The sequence below is a fragment of the Leopardus geoffroyi genome, chromosome B4 (genome assembly GCF_018350155.1).
Source record: "Leopardus geoffroyi isolate Oge1 chromosome B4, O.geoffroyi_Oge1_pat1.0, whole genome shotgun sequence".
In the NCBI taxonomy this organism is placed as follows: domain Eukaryota; kingdom Metazoa; phylum Chordata; class Mammalia; order Carnivora; family Felidae; genus Leopardus; species Leopardus geoffroyi.
The window spans coordinates 87,802,875-87,820,117 of record NC_059341.1 but is presented as its reverse complement, the minus strand read 5'-3'; positions in this window follow the sequence as shown (position 1 = coordinate 87,820,117).

Here is a 17,243-nt window from a genome sequence, read left to right as displayed (position 1 = left end):
GAGTAGAGTGAAAGCTTAGGTTGGGGCCCGGCAGGAAAAAAAAAAAAAAAAGAGTAAGTAGGACTTTTAAAGGAGAAGAAAATATTTAAAATACCATTAATATTTTTGGAGCAATAAGAAAATATTCTGTATCAATTAAATTAGAAAAACTATAAAAAGGAACATTTACATGTAAAAGTGAGCTCGTGAATATTGAACATATTACAGAAATGAAAAACTCAAAAAGTAATAAGAAGATAAGCCTGGGGAAGTCTCCAGAAAATAGGACAAAGAGCACAAGATAGGAAAACAGGAGAGAAAAGGTAACAAGATTAAAGGACCAATCCAGGTTGTCCAATATCAGAATAGTATGATTTGCCAGAGAGAGAAAAAATAGAAAGCAGAGAATAGACAGTCATCAAAGATAACACTCAAGTGAAATATGTAGAAATGAGCATCACTTCCAAGATCGAAAGTGCCCCCTCCAGGTGTACAACGGGCTGGAGGAAACCCCTGGGATGCACGCTAAAGTTTCCAAATAGTACAAATAAGAAGATCTAGTATTTCCACAGTCAGAATGGCATTACATAATCTCAATAAACACACTAGGAATTATGAAGACATTGCTTAGCATTATGAGTCATTCTGATGGAAAATTATTTTCCTACCTAAAATTTTTATTTCCAACTAGGGGAAAATAAGGAATGAAAAATACAGGGCTTGAAAACAAAAGAGAAGCAAAGGAAATGCCCAAGATATCAGTGAGAGAAGTTCCCCCACCCCCCACCCCCCACTACCAAAAAAACACCCAACAACAATGTGTTAGCTTGCAACCAGGCCAATACAGAACCAATGGTTCTGGAAAAGATTTCTTTAAAAAAAAGAAATTAATGCAATAACAAATTGTTTCAGTGTATTGAAGAGAGTCTTACATATCAGAAGATCTAGGGGGTTAAATTAATAGTAAGTAACTAGAGAGCTAAGCAAATGGAAAAATTCACTTTAGGGAAAACAAAGTATTGTTCAGGAAAATAAAAATAATCATGGTAGAGAACATAGCTCAGCTGTGACTATCACACATCTAGTAAAACTGAGAATTATTTATCTTAACTAAATTCAGAGATTACAAGACTGGGAAATGTGAATGTGTGTGTGTGTGTGTGTGTGTGTGTGTGTGTGTGCGCGCGCGCGTGTGAAGGGGTGTGCATTGCCTACTTACTACTTCACAGTGCCTAGAAATGGAAATACAATTAAAAAGTATCACTATGAGCAATTATTTAGAGACAAGGAAGCAAATATGAGAAGATTTAGTTAAAATGAATCCTCAGAGAGGAAATGGGGCACACAAAAAATACTACTTTATATTAAACCTTCCTCATAGAATTGACTCCTCAAAGTATGGATATATGTATTTGTGACAAAAATAAAAGCCAAATTAATTTTAAAAATCATGTTGTGATGCTTCAAAGGTGAAAAGCAGTATTTTTGTCATCAATTTGTGACAAGAAATCCCTAGGCATTTCTACAATTCAGTCACTTGTTGATTTTTCTTGGAATTCATGTAGCTCTTTCTTGCAATTTATTGTCAAAATCCTTGTCAACATTAAATATGTCTCTGGAGCTTCAGGTTGGTGCAATTTTAGAAGTTTTTGCAGTTCCCTCTAGCTGGGCCTGCAGGTACTATCGCTCAGAAAGTGACTAGCAGCTATTTTCTTTGACATGCGGATGCTCTAATTTCAAAGAAGCTTCAGCCCCCTTTTCTTCTGGACTTTACTTTGCCGTTTACATAGTTAAGCCAGCCAAGCTGAGAAACGCTGCATTTCAGGGTGTTGATGACAGTTTGAGTTTCCCTTAAATGGGAAGAACTCTCACCTTCTTTCCTAGTTTCTCTGAGATTTTTTTCCGCTCTCTGCAGATCAAAATGTTAATGGGTTTAGTGTGAACTAAAATTTGAAGTTATTTATGTTCACAGCAATCAAAAATTTTCCTAGTTTTCTTATGGCAGTGTTGAGAACGACAAATGATTTACCTTACCAGAAACAAATCTGTGAAAGAACTAGCTTCTTTTTTCTTTTTTGGTCAATCTTAAGACCAAAATAAAATTACTAAAATGTTAGAAAAACAGACTAAAAATAATCTCAACATCTTAACATGATTTTTAGTTTTACAAATCAACTGCTTGTCTTTTTGAAAAACTTTTTAATGTTTATTTATTTTTGAGAGAAAGACAGAGTGTGAGTGGGAGAGGGAAAGGGAGAGAGAGACACACACACACAGAATCTGAAGGAGGTTCCAGGCTCTGAGCTGTCAGCACAGAGCCCAATGTGGAGGTCGAACTCAGGAGCCTTGAGATCATGACCCGAGCCGAAGTCAGACGCTTAAACAACTAAGCCATCCAGGGGCCCCACGACTGCTTGTCTTTTGAATTGTATGTATTACATAATTACAAACATCGTATAAATTCTTCCTTTCATTTATTTTTATTCTTTTTCCATTTACTTTATATTATAAACTTTGTCTATGTTGGATTTTCTACATAGTCTTTCTTTTCTATGTAGTCTTCAAAATTTTGATTTTAATGTTTGCATAACATTTCTCTCAGGGTTTGCTATGTGTTAATCAAAAAATGTAGGAAGTGCGAGTATGGGGGGCAGTTATAATCTGACAATGCTGTGATGAGCTCCTTTATACCTATGGATCTTTTTCTTCCATTCAATTATCTTCATGATAAATTTCCAGAGATGACATTCCTGGGACAATATGAACATTTTATGTACTTGTCACATATTGTTATACTGCTTGCCTAAAGGGTTTTGCCAACTCAAAATTCAAAAAGCATTGTATACCTGTTTATCTCCCTACATAAATAGCTCTGAGTGGAACTCCCCTTCCCACAACTTAGAAGTATTCAATGGCATTTTAATTGATTTTATATGCCTTCTAAGTTTAGCAGTGAGGATGAACCACTTTTGCCTTTACAGTACATATGATTTCCTTAGTTAATAATAATCTATTCATAATTCTTGCCTACCTATCTCCTGGGTTTCTTGATATTTTCCTCATAAATTCAAATGCAATCTATGCTTAAGAAGGTCATTAACTGTTGCCATACATAAACATTTACATTTACCAGGATATGCTTTCCTTCATGATTCAGTTTTGCTGGTTTTCATTATAAGGATGCTTCTGGATTTTTTTTTAAGTTTTTATTTAAATTCCAGTTAATTGAGGCAACATAATTCCAGACTTCAAGTTATATTACAAAACTGTAGTGACCAAGACAGTATGCTACTGACACAAAAACAGATACATAGATCAATGGAACAGAAAACCCAGAAAGGAATCCCCAACTATAGGGTCAATTAATCTTCTACAAAGCAGGAAAGAGTATCTAACGGAAAAAGACAGGCTCTTCAACAAATGGTGTTGGAAAAACAGTATAGCAACATGGAGAAGAATGAAACTTGACCACTTTCTTACATCATACACAAAAGTAAATTCAAAGTGGATTAAAGATCTAAATGTAAGACAGGGAATCTTCAAAACCCTAGAGAACACAGGAAAGAATTTCTTTGACACCGACTGTAGCAACTTCTTACTAGATACGTCTCCTGAGGCAAGGGAAACAAAAGCAAAAATAAACTATTGGGACTTCTTCAAAATAAAAAGCTTCTGCACAGCAAAAACAAAATCAACAAAACTAAAAGGCAACCTACTGAATGGGAGAAGATATTTGCAAATCTGCTAAAGGGTTAGATCCAAAATATATAAAGAACTTATATAACTCAACACCCAAAAAACAAATAAGCCAGTTAAGAAATGGACAGAAGATACAAACAGACATTTTTCCAAAGAAGACATCCAGATGGCTAACAGACCCATGAAAAAATGCTCAACTCATGCATCATCAGGGAAATACAAATCAAAACTACAATGAATTATCACATCACACCAGTCAGAGTAACCAAAATTAACAACACAGGTAACAAATGTTGGCAAGGATGTGAAGAAAAGAGAACACTCTCACACTGTTCCATGAGAATGCAAACTGGTACAGCCACTATGGAAAACAATATGGAGGTTCCTCAAAAAGTTAAAAACAGAACTATCCTCTGATGCAGCAATTGCACTACTAGGTATTTACACAAAGAATACAAAAATGCTTCTGGAATTTTGAAACTGTCAATCTTTCTTTCATGACTTCTTTATTTTTCCAAAGCTGAGAAAATTACCACTAGTCTACATATCTAAAAATATTTTACTGTATTTTTCTGCCAACTTTTCTCTAATTTTATATTTGTATTTAATGTTTGGTGTATAACCAGTAAGAAACTGGGGCACTAGATCTGCTCTTGCCTGCAAGTTGGGGAGTGGGCACCACAAGGATATTATTGAAAAGACAGCATCAGTAGAGCTGATTTTTGTCGGGTAGGATATTTATTGCATCAGTTGCAGGTGAACGGAGTCTTATAATATGCATCAATTGATAGAAATATTTATTGGGGCGCCTGGGTGGCGCAGTCGGTTGAGCGTCCGACTTCAGCCAGGTCACGATCTCGCGGTTCGTGAGTTCGAGCCCCGCGTCGGGCTCTGGGCTGATGGCTCAGAGCCTGGAGCCTGCTTCCGATTCTGTGTCTCCCTCTCTCTCTGCCCCTCCCCCGTTCATGCTCTGTCTCTCTCTGTCTCAAAAATAAATAAACATTAAGGAGTGGGTTTCCCAGTTTTCTTCTCTTTATTGTATTGACATTATTTTCCAAAAGAGGACTCGGGGCGCCTGGGTGGCGCAGTCGGTTAAGCGTCCGACTTCAGCCAGGTCACGATCTCGCGGTCCGCGAGTTCGAGCCCCGCGTCAGGCTCTGGGCTGATGGCTCAGAGCCTGGAGCCTGTTTCAAATTCTGTGTCTCCCTCTCTCTCTGCCCCTCCCCCGTTCATGCTCTGTCTCTCTCTGTCCCAAAAATAAATAAACGTTGAAAAAAAAAATTAAAAAAAAAAAGAAAAAAAAAAGAAATATTTATTTAGGTGTGGAGAGAACTTCTCAAACTACTCTTAGTAAAAATATGTAACCCATTCAATCATTAGAGGAATAGCTTTGACCCAAGTGAGAAACCAGAATAACAGCCTGGGCTCCCATGGGCCAAGTACTGGAACAGGTATATCTAACTTGAGATAACGGGAGACACTGAGTGTTGAGTGGGGAGGAATAGAAGAAATAGAACAGACCTAGCCCAAGCCCCTCAGCAAGGGTGATTCAAGGAGCCAAATTCTCACCACCAAGGAAAGCATGAATAACTTGTGCACTTGGAGAACCCAGTGGTCACTGCCATTTCCTTGGCATTTAAAAAAAAGTATGTTTCCCTACAACTGTTATCTGAAGAGGCATACCTTACCATATACGAAAATCTCACAGAATTAGGCTTTCCCTTTTCCGATATAAACAAATTAAAATAAATGCAGAAATAATCAAGATTTAAACAATACCTGAAATGGTTTAAACCTAGATCATTTTTTGAGATATGAAAATGCTCTGCAATGATGCATTTGAAAATAAAGCAGTGTTTGCAGTCATAGATGGTACCAGTTATCAATTTATTACCTCTCAGCTGAAAACCTACCCACTTTCTGCGCTTACCGATACATAAGCTGGACTTTCTCAGGGCTTCTTCATTACCCCGCCCACCACCACTCCTGCAAGCACAACGGTGCACCTTACAGGTAGTGGGTGCTTAAGAGAACAATGGAAGAGGCAGGAGCTTCTCCTCCTCTTTCCCAAGTTTCCGATTATTTCTTGGACTTAGTGAATGGCTTCCTGATGCACGGCTGGCAATAGTCGCTGCTAAGTATATGCAGACTCAGTGGTGTACATGCTCCACTGGCCTCCCAGCTGGCCGTTGCTGCCCTCCAGCCCCAGTGCACAGCCCTCAGCCGTCTCCTCTGCCATCCAGTGGACCAAGGACCTGCTCTTTTGTGACAGGTCTGGATCTCAGCCTGGTGGCATAGGGCTCGTACGTATTTATTCCTCCTTAGTGAGCTCTCCCTCAGCCTAGAGTTAGTGGTCCTTCCCTATTCTGCTATTCCTGTGCTCTTTAGTTTTCTGTACTCCTTATTAATGTTCTACTCTTAGTTAACAATTCTGTCAACTTCCCTGTTCCAATAACTGCTGCTGTTTCTTAAGTGGTATCTGACTGATTTGTGGGCCCACTCAGTTTTCCTTCATATATAGCTAATAAATCAGTACCCATTAACTCAGTTACAGGTTATTTAAACTTTATGTGCCTAGGTTTCTCTGTTTATAGAAAAATGGCAATTTCATCACACTATTTTGGAAATTACATGACAAATGCATGGAAAACATTTGATACATTCCTTGGCACACTCTCATTAAACTTTAATTGTTGTTATTGCTATGAACATTATCATTGATGGTTTTAAGTGCCTCATGAATGCTTTCTATTAAGTCCAATTCATTCTGTTGTTGCATTTCCTTCCTCCCTTCCTTCCCTTTCCCCTTCCTTGGTAAAAAATAAATAAATAAATAAGGTCTATTATCTATATTTTTGACAAATTATAAACTATTTTTCCATTCTTCCCCTTTTCAGTGCTTTTTCCTCCTTTAGCTGTTTAGTGTGAAATTATGTTGACATTTCCCAAGAATGTTTTTATGATCACTTCAATGACCATAAAACTGACCCCTCTTGCAATAGATTCCTAGAATAGTAAGACCACAGGGAGAATTTGCTCCTAACTTTAACCTCTTAGTTTTTCATGAACTCTTCTGTGAACCAGAGCTTGCACATTTAAAAGGACTCTGCTGTTGGCAAAGCAAAAGGGAGCATATTCTTTTGCTCACAGCCATTTTGTGAATGGCTTCCTCTGATCTTTAGAAAGAAACGTACACACTCTGTGATTTCAAATTGCTTTCTCTTTTCTAAGGAGTATTCCTTCTCTATTGTGGTGAAGATTATGAGTTGAAAATGGCCATTAACTCTTTGATATATAAACCATGCCCCTAAAAAATTAATAATTTCAATCTTTCTTTCTTTCTTTCTTTTACGGGATGGTAAAACATGGTGATAATTTCCCTCTGTACTATTTTGGTAGACTATAAAGAAAATTTTGAATTCACTGAATATTTTTGAGCTTCAAGGTACAACAAACATCTAGAAGAAATGCCTTTGAAAAGTTTATAGTTTATGTGACATATTAATCAATCAGCTGTGGTCCTTCAGGGAGAGAAATCATTGACAAAGGTCTTTAGGAACCAGTCTCTCCAATGGAAACAATCACCAGATGTCATGTCTGGAATAGTCTACAATCATTCTTCTGCCAAATTGATCCACACTGTGTTTTCTGGGGATCTTTTCCTGTTTCACAGTTTATGTTTCCTCATTTACTTACATTTTCTTTTTATCATTTCTTGCAGGTTTGTTTATTTTATGTCTCCCTTATTTTCTGTTCAGAATTTTGCAAGTTCCTGCAGTGGTTTTATTCCTTTCATGTAGCATTTTGCATTTAAACACTGTCCCATGAGCAAATATAAAAGAGTCTGTCCCAGGGAGAGAAAAATTCATTATTAATAATACATGGAAGAAATAGATATTTAGGACAGTTTTATAAGTGTAGAGAATTGGCTCTGCTTCAGATGCCAGCATCATGGTCCCAGACCTAAGAACATTAAACCAGTTTGCCATTTAATAAACAGAAGGAATGTGAGTATTTTAAAATACTTTAAGTACTTGAAATGTAAAACTGAAATAACTTGCCATGAAAATTTAATGACTGGGTTCATTTATGAAGTGACACACTTTCTCTCTCCTTTTTTTCTATTTTCTTGCCTTTTTCTCTCCTTCCAATTTCTATTCCTCTTTTTCTTACTTTGCTTCCATGTTTATGTTATGAATAGTAATATATGAAAAAGAGAAAACCTACACAAAGTCATTAAATGGTGTCAGCTTGCATACTTCCACAAAGGTGATGTTTCTTTTGAATTTTAGTTATTACTGTTTATTTGAGGGAGGAAGGAAGGGAGGATGGAAGGAAGGCCGGAAGGAAGAATGTATGCTATATGCTGTGTCCTATTACTTAGCTGAGGTCTATCTTTAATATTAACTTCATAGGACAACAGCATTAGAGAGACAAGGAGTCAAAACAAACAAAGTATATTCAGGTTTGTAGGGTTAATTCACAAATAATCTTTAGATGCTGGTATTTAGCACATCTATACCCACCGTAAACTTTAAGAAATAGTATTTTGGCTATGCACTTTGGGAGATTTGAGTGATTACTACATCACTCACCTTGATTTTAGTGATTTGCTTTCATTATTTTTTTCTTTATGTTCTATGTTTGGGGCTCTTAGTACATTTCCCCCCTTCACACAGGAAAGTCTACTCACTTCCTCACATTTCTCTCCCCTTGTTCCTACTTTCTTTCCCCTTGGATTTTTCAGTGTATGAACATTCATTATGGCCCTATAATATTTAATTGAAATGTAAGCAGGTTTATCTTCTGAGGTATGAGCCAAAAAATAAAAATCCTGACAGACTTGTCCATCTGGGATTGGTCTTAATGTAGTAGTTCCATATCGGGTCTTTTTTAATTAAAGGAATCAATAGTTCCCGATTTTGGTGTGGTGAGTAGAGATGCAGTGATGGGAATTCTGATTTTAATCAGATCTCATTCATCTCTACTTTAGATGATAGACATTCTTTGTTTGACTTCAAGGTTATTTTCTCTTTGACTAAAAGAATTGCCAGACTACTTTGCCTTTCTTAATGCTTCCAAGACAGATTTTTTTTAAAAAAGGAAGAGGAAGAAAAGAAAAATATAGGCTACAATTGATTTCTTCTTTGGATGAGATGTGACACATGAGGTGAGAAGATCTTAGGGTTAATTTTTTTTTCCTACTATATTAGAAAATTATACATATTTTGAAAATAAAAACAATACAGCGCTTTGTCTACCTTTTATATGCTAATTTTTAGTTACATTTCATGCTAATTTAGAAGAAAACATCCCTGTCATTCATTCCACGACAAATGTTGTCAGACTCTATCAGATTTTTTTAAGTGTCATGATAGTCTTTGGAAGCTCAAAATGAGATGTAGGTCCTATGACTTTCAGAAGACAGTCTAAGACAAAAGAGTGTAGTCTGGACAAATGCAACTAGACAAATGTTAACAAAAACATTTCTAATTTCTGTCCCTGCCTTCTCACCAGAATTTGCCAGCTCTGTTCTCTCTTTGTTCGGGTTCTCATGTTAGTGCCTTCTCAGACTTGCTGCTATATTTAAGTATGATTTCAGTGAATTTAGGCCTTAGATTTTACTCCAAGCCCTAGATTAGAGCATGTCGACTCTACTTCCTGTGGTACATGAGATATGTCAGGCTGTTCTTGGCTCTACTAATTCAGTGTGGGCTGGGAAAACTGTGAGGGAGCCCAGTCAAAGACCTGACATAAAATAGGAAGGGAGATGTTGCTTAACATAGTCATTTCCTCTCCATACAAACCTATTAGAAATATGGTTTATGTAAGGCTGCTCTTCTTTCCAAATAGTATACATTTTTAATAATATAATTCTTAATCCAAACACCCTGTTTTTTCAATTTTTCCATTCTAGCATCTTCTTTCATTTAGTAAATATTTAGTAAGTTTCTAGTAAATGCCATGCACTGTGTAAAGTGATACATACACAGGGGTGAACTAAATAGGTAAAATTTTCACTTGATTAATGTTTTCTTTTCCTTTTTGTGAGTGCCTCCTTTTAACCTAATTGATGATGATTTGAGAATCAGTGGATATATAGAGCTTTATTCTTCTTCACAACACTGGCCACAGCTATAATTAAATAATTCATTGTATGATTACTAGTTTCATTACTGATTCATTATATGATTAGAGTTTCATCTCTGTCTCTGGGTAAAATGTTCAGTTTATGTAGATAAGACTGTATCAGTCTTTATTTCTTCTGAATCCCCATGTGTTAACTCACTGCCTTGAAGACAGTGGGCTTAACAAGTTTATGTTGAATGTCTAGACTAATCCTCAGCCAATCACGAATGAAACCCAAACTAATAATCAGCATAAACACCTGCTAAGGCAATGTTGCTATCCAATGCACTGTACAGATACAGTACCTGGATTTTCTCAATAGCAATGTCTAGTCAGGGTCAGTTTTAATCTGATAACCGAACAGTAAAATCTTGGCTAATATTCCAACATTAAAATTGTTAAAATTGAGTTCCAGAGAGAACACTGTGAACCAGTTCTTTTGCTTTGAACCCAGTGAACCTTATCACACACAAAACAGATTCGACAGATGTACCTCCTGAGAAGGATAGCATCCCTAACCCAAGGGAAGATAAAGGTTTTCATAACTCATTTTACCATTCAGGATGCTGCATTTTCTGGGGGCAGACAAGGTGTCAAGTGTTGTTTCTACTCTCTGAGGGATCCTGAAAAAGCTGGTTCTGTCTTGTCCTACCAGAGGAGGGCAGAAATTTTATTAACATTGTGGGAGAGATAACAACAGTCCCCTAAAGATATCCACGTTCTAATCCCTGGAAGTTTTTAATGTGTTGGATAACATGGCAAATGGGAATTAAGGAAGCAGATAGAATTAAGGTTGCTAATCAGCTAACTTAGACATGGGGGAGATTATCCAGTATTACCCAGGTTGGCTCAATGTAATCCTAAGGGTCCTCATTAGAAGAGAGAGGCAGAAGAGAGAGAACCAAAGAGAAGGCAGTGTGGAAAGGACTCAGCTCAATGGTGCTGGCTTTGAAGATGGAGGAATGGGGCCACAAGACAAAGAATGTGGGTGGTCTCTCAAAGCTGAAAAAGGAGAGTAACAAATTCTCCCCTAGAACTACCTGAAGGAACTTAGATCTTCTGATATTTGATTTTTAGCCACTAAGACCCATTTTGGACTTCTGACTTCCTGAACTGTGAGATAATAAATTTGTGTTGTTTCAAGCCACTATGTTTGAGGTAATTTGCTATGACAGCAATAGGAAACTGATATAAGCACATTCTAGCAGGTGCAAGAAAAATGTCATCATGTGGAGGGTATCATGTTATCTGAGGTTGCCTCTGCAAAGAACTACAAGTCTCTTTTTTTTTAAGGGTCAAACTAGTATAGCAGTCAGACATTCAGCATCTAGGCTTCATATGCACATGCAGCCAGAAGATACTTCTAAACTATAATGTAAAAAATGGACACACACTTATTTTTCAAAATTGGAATTTATGCTCATGTTCAAATTACTACATGTTAATCAATTTGCATCATCTTGCATGTTTTAACTAATTCAGAAAAACGGAGAGGAATTTTACACACAAAAAAGTGGATGTGTAGAAGAGGTGATAAACTGACTCAAAAACATTGAGAGAGAATATATATGCAGAATGGATGGGATTTTGAGTAAGCTATAAATATTACTTCTCTTTAGAAATAGTCTTTAGTGTTATTTTTTAAAGTAAACATTTTCTTTTAGAAATTGTAGCTTTACAGAAAAATTGCAAAGACATTGCTGTTTTTTTTCATGCAGGAAAACATAAACATTCTATTCAATAAGCCAAAAGACGTTTAGTGTTGTAGTATCTGCTGTGAGTTTAGGAGGCAAAGAAAAGATCTTCAGAACTCTACGTGTCACAGGAAACAGCTGAATACAAGTAGAATATGACTGACTCTAGCCTTTTGTCTTCCTAATGACACTTCCTGAATATGTTTAACATAGCATTTTCCTTGTAATCTTTTTCTTGTCTGTCTCCCTTAGTGGACTGTGAGCAACTTGAGAGAAGGCATCATGCCTTATTTATTGTCACCTCTGTGTCACCTAGAAAATGATGCCAAGGTGCATGATATTGATAATACTGGCACTTGCAAGAATGGGAAGACAGACATGGGTGAGAAAGCTCACAGAAAGGTTCACAAGGAAAAAGACACTGAGGAGGCTCTTGAAGGAACTGGGTCAACCCTTCAACCTCTGAAGTTCTATAAAGGCAAGAAAGCAGAGTGAGTTTGGCTATTTGCAGGGAAGGCACTGAGGATAAAAAGTATAATGAGAAAAGAGAGTTTATGTCGAAAATACAGAGTTTGCCACAGAGAGCACAAATGTACTTAATATTATTGATACTATTTGAATTACTGAGCATTTCTTGTGCCAAAAAGACCATTTTGCTTGCCCTTTCTGACCCTTTTGAGTCTTGACTTTTTACTTTTCTGCAAGCTCTGCATATTAAATATTTTAGTATATGCTCAAATTGTTAAGTGTATCACAATTCTTTCGGCTTGTCTGCGTTTGGAAGAAAATATTCCTTATTGAAATCTAACTCAGTTATTCAACCAGATCATATTAATTTAGTTGTTTTTTTTAAGGTGAATTCTTAAATATTTGGGTAAAATAAATATTGCTTCAGCATCTCTAAATACCTTAAGGTTATGGGGTGCCTGGGTGGCTCAGTTGGTTGGGCAGCTAACTTCTGCTCAGGTCTTGATCTCACATTTCCTAGGTTTGAGCCCCGTGTTGGGCTCTGTGCTGACAGCTCAGAGGTTGGAGCCTGCTTCGGGTTCTGTGTCTCCCTGTCTCTGCGCCTCCCCCACTCGCACTGTCTCTCTCTCTCTCTCAAAAATAAATAAACATCAAAAAATTTTCATATTGCCTTAAGGATAAAAAAAGAAAAGCTCAAATACAAGAAATCATAAAACAAAGATGTTTTGAGGTTCATACAGTAACAGTTAAATTTTGTTACGACTCTAGAGCTATGATTATATCTGTTCTGTCAACAGGCATTTCATTAATGATTACTGAAGATCGACCTTTTATTTTAACATTTGCAAGGATCATGTGTACAGTAGGGGTAGTAGTGATTTTTTTTTTTACCACTTCCTGGGTTAAAAAAGCAAACAAAGAACAAAAAACAAAAACCATCAAATTCAAATATACATCTTCCTTGGCATAGCACTTATAGATGTATGAAACTATCACACTATTTCCCACATTAAGGTATCTGGCCAGAACTCTTTTTCCCCACCTTGTATACACTAACTGCTGTTCCTCCTTAAATCCCAGCTTAAACATCACTTCTCTGAAACACTACATTCCCCTATCACCAAAAGCTTGAACAGCCAAGGAGCCTGTTCTACACCCTGGGCTTAAGTCTACAGTTGCAAACATTACATCCTATGTTATAATTGCTGGATTACTTATATGTATGCTCCAGTGATAGTCATTTTTATATTCTCAGCATCTAGTACATTACCTGGTACACATTAAGCATTCAAAATCGTTGTTAAATGAATGATTGAATAAGCATTTGTTGAATAAATTTTGCTATACTGCAAAAAAATAAAAGAAAAAGAAAAAAAAAGAAAATTCAGACTACTTTCTTGGTTTGGGACATAATACTACTCTAGTGATACCATAGTTGTGTTCTTTGCTTTCAGATTTTACAAGTATTTTCCCATAGATATTTATCTTGGAAGTTATCTCAAATACAAAGACATTTTTAAATGCTTATTATATGAAGCATAGTAACTTAATAAGCTATAAATTGAGAAATGTACTATGTTTTATCTAGAAACTTCCCCAAAAGACTTAACAAAACTTGCTATTGACTTCAGTTTGGTGTTCTTTTCCTTCACACATATTGAAAAATTATTGGCATGAGGCAAAATAGAATAAAGAATATAACTAAAAACAAAGAACTTAGAATAAGACATTGCTTACAAATTATAAGGACATGGAATACATTTTGCATTAAGAGCCACCTCCAACCACTAAAGCATGTTTCCAGTCACTGAAGTGTGTTTCATAGTTTCCTGAGTTATTCAGGCTCAAAGTTAAATAGTGTATTTATTTGAGTTTTGTTCAACTAAGGCTGAATCAGATAGCTTATTTCATAGCTGCATAACCCATCCTCAAATTTAAAAAATGTACAAAACTGACAGGAAAACGATGAGAACTTTTCTGACATTCTGAAAGCACATTTGCATAAATAAAAATACATATCTTTTTGGGAAAAAAAAAACCTTCTGAATGTGATGAACTACTAATTTTCCCTAAAGAAAGTTGCAAATTAAATCAAATCCCAATCAAATGTCCACTAAAATTTTCTGGAATTTGACAAAATTTTACCCAAGTTTATATGGCAAAACTCCCATTTGGTAGTATCAAAGAAAATGAAAATAAAAAGTAATAATGTAAGTTTTCAATTATATAATAGATTGTTTTACAAAGCTACAGAAAAGAAAACAGTGTGGTAGCAGTACAGAAGGAGATGGATCGAAACGGGGATTTCATGTAAGAGAGAGGTAACACTTCAAATTAGTGGGTGAAAAGATAGTGCATTCATTAAATGGTGCTCAGATAACTAATCTTCAGGAAAATACACAGAGTTTTATTTCAACTTCATTCCTTAAAAGAAATACAAGGTAGAGAAATGCTATGTTTACTGTTTATTAAATTTTACATTTAAGGTTTTACTTTATTAAATTCTTTTCTCAAATTGCAAATGAATTTTGCATTCAAACTCTCCTCCTTGTGTGTAGAATTATCAGTTTTAATGGCTTGATCCACATAAAATTTTCCTCGTGCTAATATAATTATACACAAACATATAAACCCATTTAAATTGTGCTGTTAGTTTTGCAATTGTTTTTATTAAAATGAGGCCATGTAGTGCACATTATATTGTAACTTCTTTTTCCTTTTTAACAGTGTATCCTGGGTATTCTTCTATATAAGCAGCTATTAATTAAATAAATACAGTTAAATGTTTAATTTCCTGTTGAATGAACATATATATTCTTAGGTATTAACTCTTTTATTTCTATGGTAATGATTCCCAAACTGGGCAAGTTCAAAAGGTTCATTCAATTTTAACTTAATAGCTATTACCAGCCTAGATTCCAAAGTGTTTGTAGCAATTTACACTTCCAACTAGTAGCAAATTAGAACGCACATTTATCCGTGTTCTTACTAGCACTGGACACTGCATCTTAAATTTCTGCCTGTCTGCTGGTTTAAAAATAGTATCTCATTATTACTTTTATTTCCATTTCCCAGGCTATGAATGAATTTGGGAATTCATAGATTCATTGAGTATTTAAATTTCTACTTCTATGAAATTCTCACTCATATCATTTGTTAATTTTTTTAGGTTGTCTTTTTTCTTAAACTACAGACATCTGGTAGTGGTAGGACCATTTATCCATTATCTGTCCCATACTTTACCAATATTTGTCTCAATCTATCATGTGTCTTTGTACTTGGTCTATACTATATTTATCACAGCCATTTTATTCATTTGTATCAAGTCAAATATGTCTATATTTTGTCTTATACATGTTGGGTTTATTATTTTTGTAGGAGAATTTTCTTCATTCCAAATTTACACTAATAGTCTCTTAACTTTTCATCGAACATAAGAGAAGCTCTCAGGGAACCAAATAATTGCCTGAACAATTAAATAATTGCCTCACTCCAATTAAAAAAAAACCTGAACAAACCAATTAAATTCAAATTCAATTTGTCTTAATTTATTTTTAATACATTTGAATTCTGTAAAACACCCTTATTAATGATATTATATTTGTGAGCATAATAGTGTTATGACAAATGGCCATAGCACTTCCTCAAAACAAAATAGCATCTTTAGCCTACAAAATAAAATATTTTCAGTAACATTCAGACTTTCTACCACTTTATTAATTGTTAAATCGACCAATTCTCAAATGCTAATACATAAATACCAGCAATGAATGTCTTGGGATATTAAAAGAGAGGTACAAATAAATATAGAAGAGCTTGCGGAACATTTGTTGAAGAGAACAAGCTTTGAATTCCTGACACGTACTGCTCTGTATATACAAGAAAGTTCTCTAATTTTATACGTGGATATTTAAATATGGGTCCTCTGAGAGCTGCCATTCAGGACTTTCACAGGGCTCATTTTAAATCGAGAGCACCACTGTTATAGCTCTTCTAGATCTAGGTCACAGCTGTTCCCTCAGCCACGATTCGGCTCTTTCTTCACTTTTCATTCTGTACATCTCTTGATTCTTGAGACATTATCTGCTTTAGACAGATAATGCTAAGCAGAAAGTACTTAACGAATACGTTCTACTCAACTTCTAAAGACCATGGAGGATATTATTTTCTGCATAGCTAAAACCAATAGTCTATCTGAGGATGTTCAGAGCTCACTAAAAATGTGTATGTCTGAGGATGTGGACATAGCAGAGAATTAGTGGCAGCAGTTGTGATTACATTGACAAGATGCTCACATTTGGTTTGCTGAGGCAGAGACTGGGGTTTTGGGGTGTGGTAATGGTGTGAGAGCTAGAGGTTTAAAACCAGGTAGACAGTGCTGAGTGAATGTATTTTCAGGTTCTGAAGTTCAATGAGGTTCAGAGTCACAACAGCAAAGTCAACCAGCAGTGAAGCATCCACAAGAAGGCTGAGAAAGCATTAGACTGTAAATCCCCAAAACACTGGAAAAGCTTAAAATATATTATAATGCCTAAAGTTAGAGTAGAAATATAATCTAATTAGTAGAATGCTGAAACAAATAACAACAACCCTGGGATCCAGGAATACACTACTGATGACAGAGGTCATAAATATGGCCACCAAGCAGAATAAAAGGCAAATATTTAAATGATTTTTGTCCAAAGGCAGAAAAATGCTCTCCTATGTTTATGGGGTGGTGGGGAGAAAGTAGATCGATAGCAAAATGACCTTGTTTAATGGTAACTAACCTGTTTGATTCAATTTAGGAGACAGTAATGGAACTTCTATAATTCCTGGTGGAGAAGAATCCAGCTTACACACACGGCTTCCCTGGAGCCTAGAATCAGGACTAAGGAAATAGCAGTAACTCCGTGGAGGGAGAAATAAATAGATGAACATCTATCTGCTCATCAGGTAATGATAGTAGTTCCTTAGAAAGTTATTGCATCTGTAGTAAAAATACATCCAATGGCTCCTGCTATAACAGAAACATTTCCAGAGAATATCTGTTTTAAGGATGATGGGGTAAATTTGGCTTTTTTTCCCTTCCTGAGAAATACCCAAAAGCAACAGAAAAGCACAAAATTAACAAATCCATTTCTGTGAAACCAGGAGACAGCTAAACACATAAAATACAAACTAACTGGAAGGGTTAACAAAACCTAGGAGTAAGGAGCAGGAGTGGGTAGAGGAGGAGAAAGGATACCAACTTTTCAAGTCTCCAGAGGAACTAGTGCACATGGTTCCCAAAGC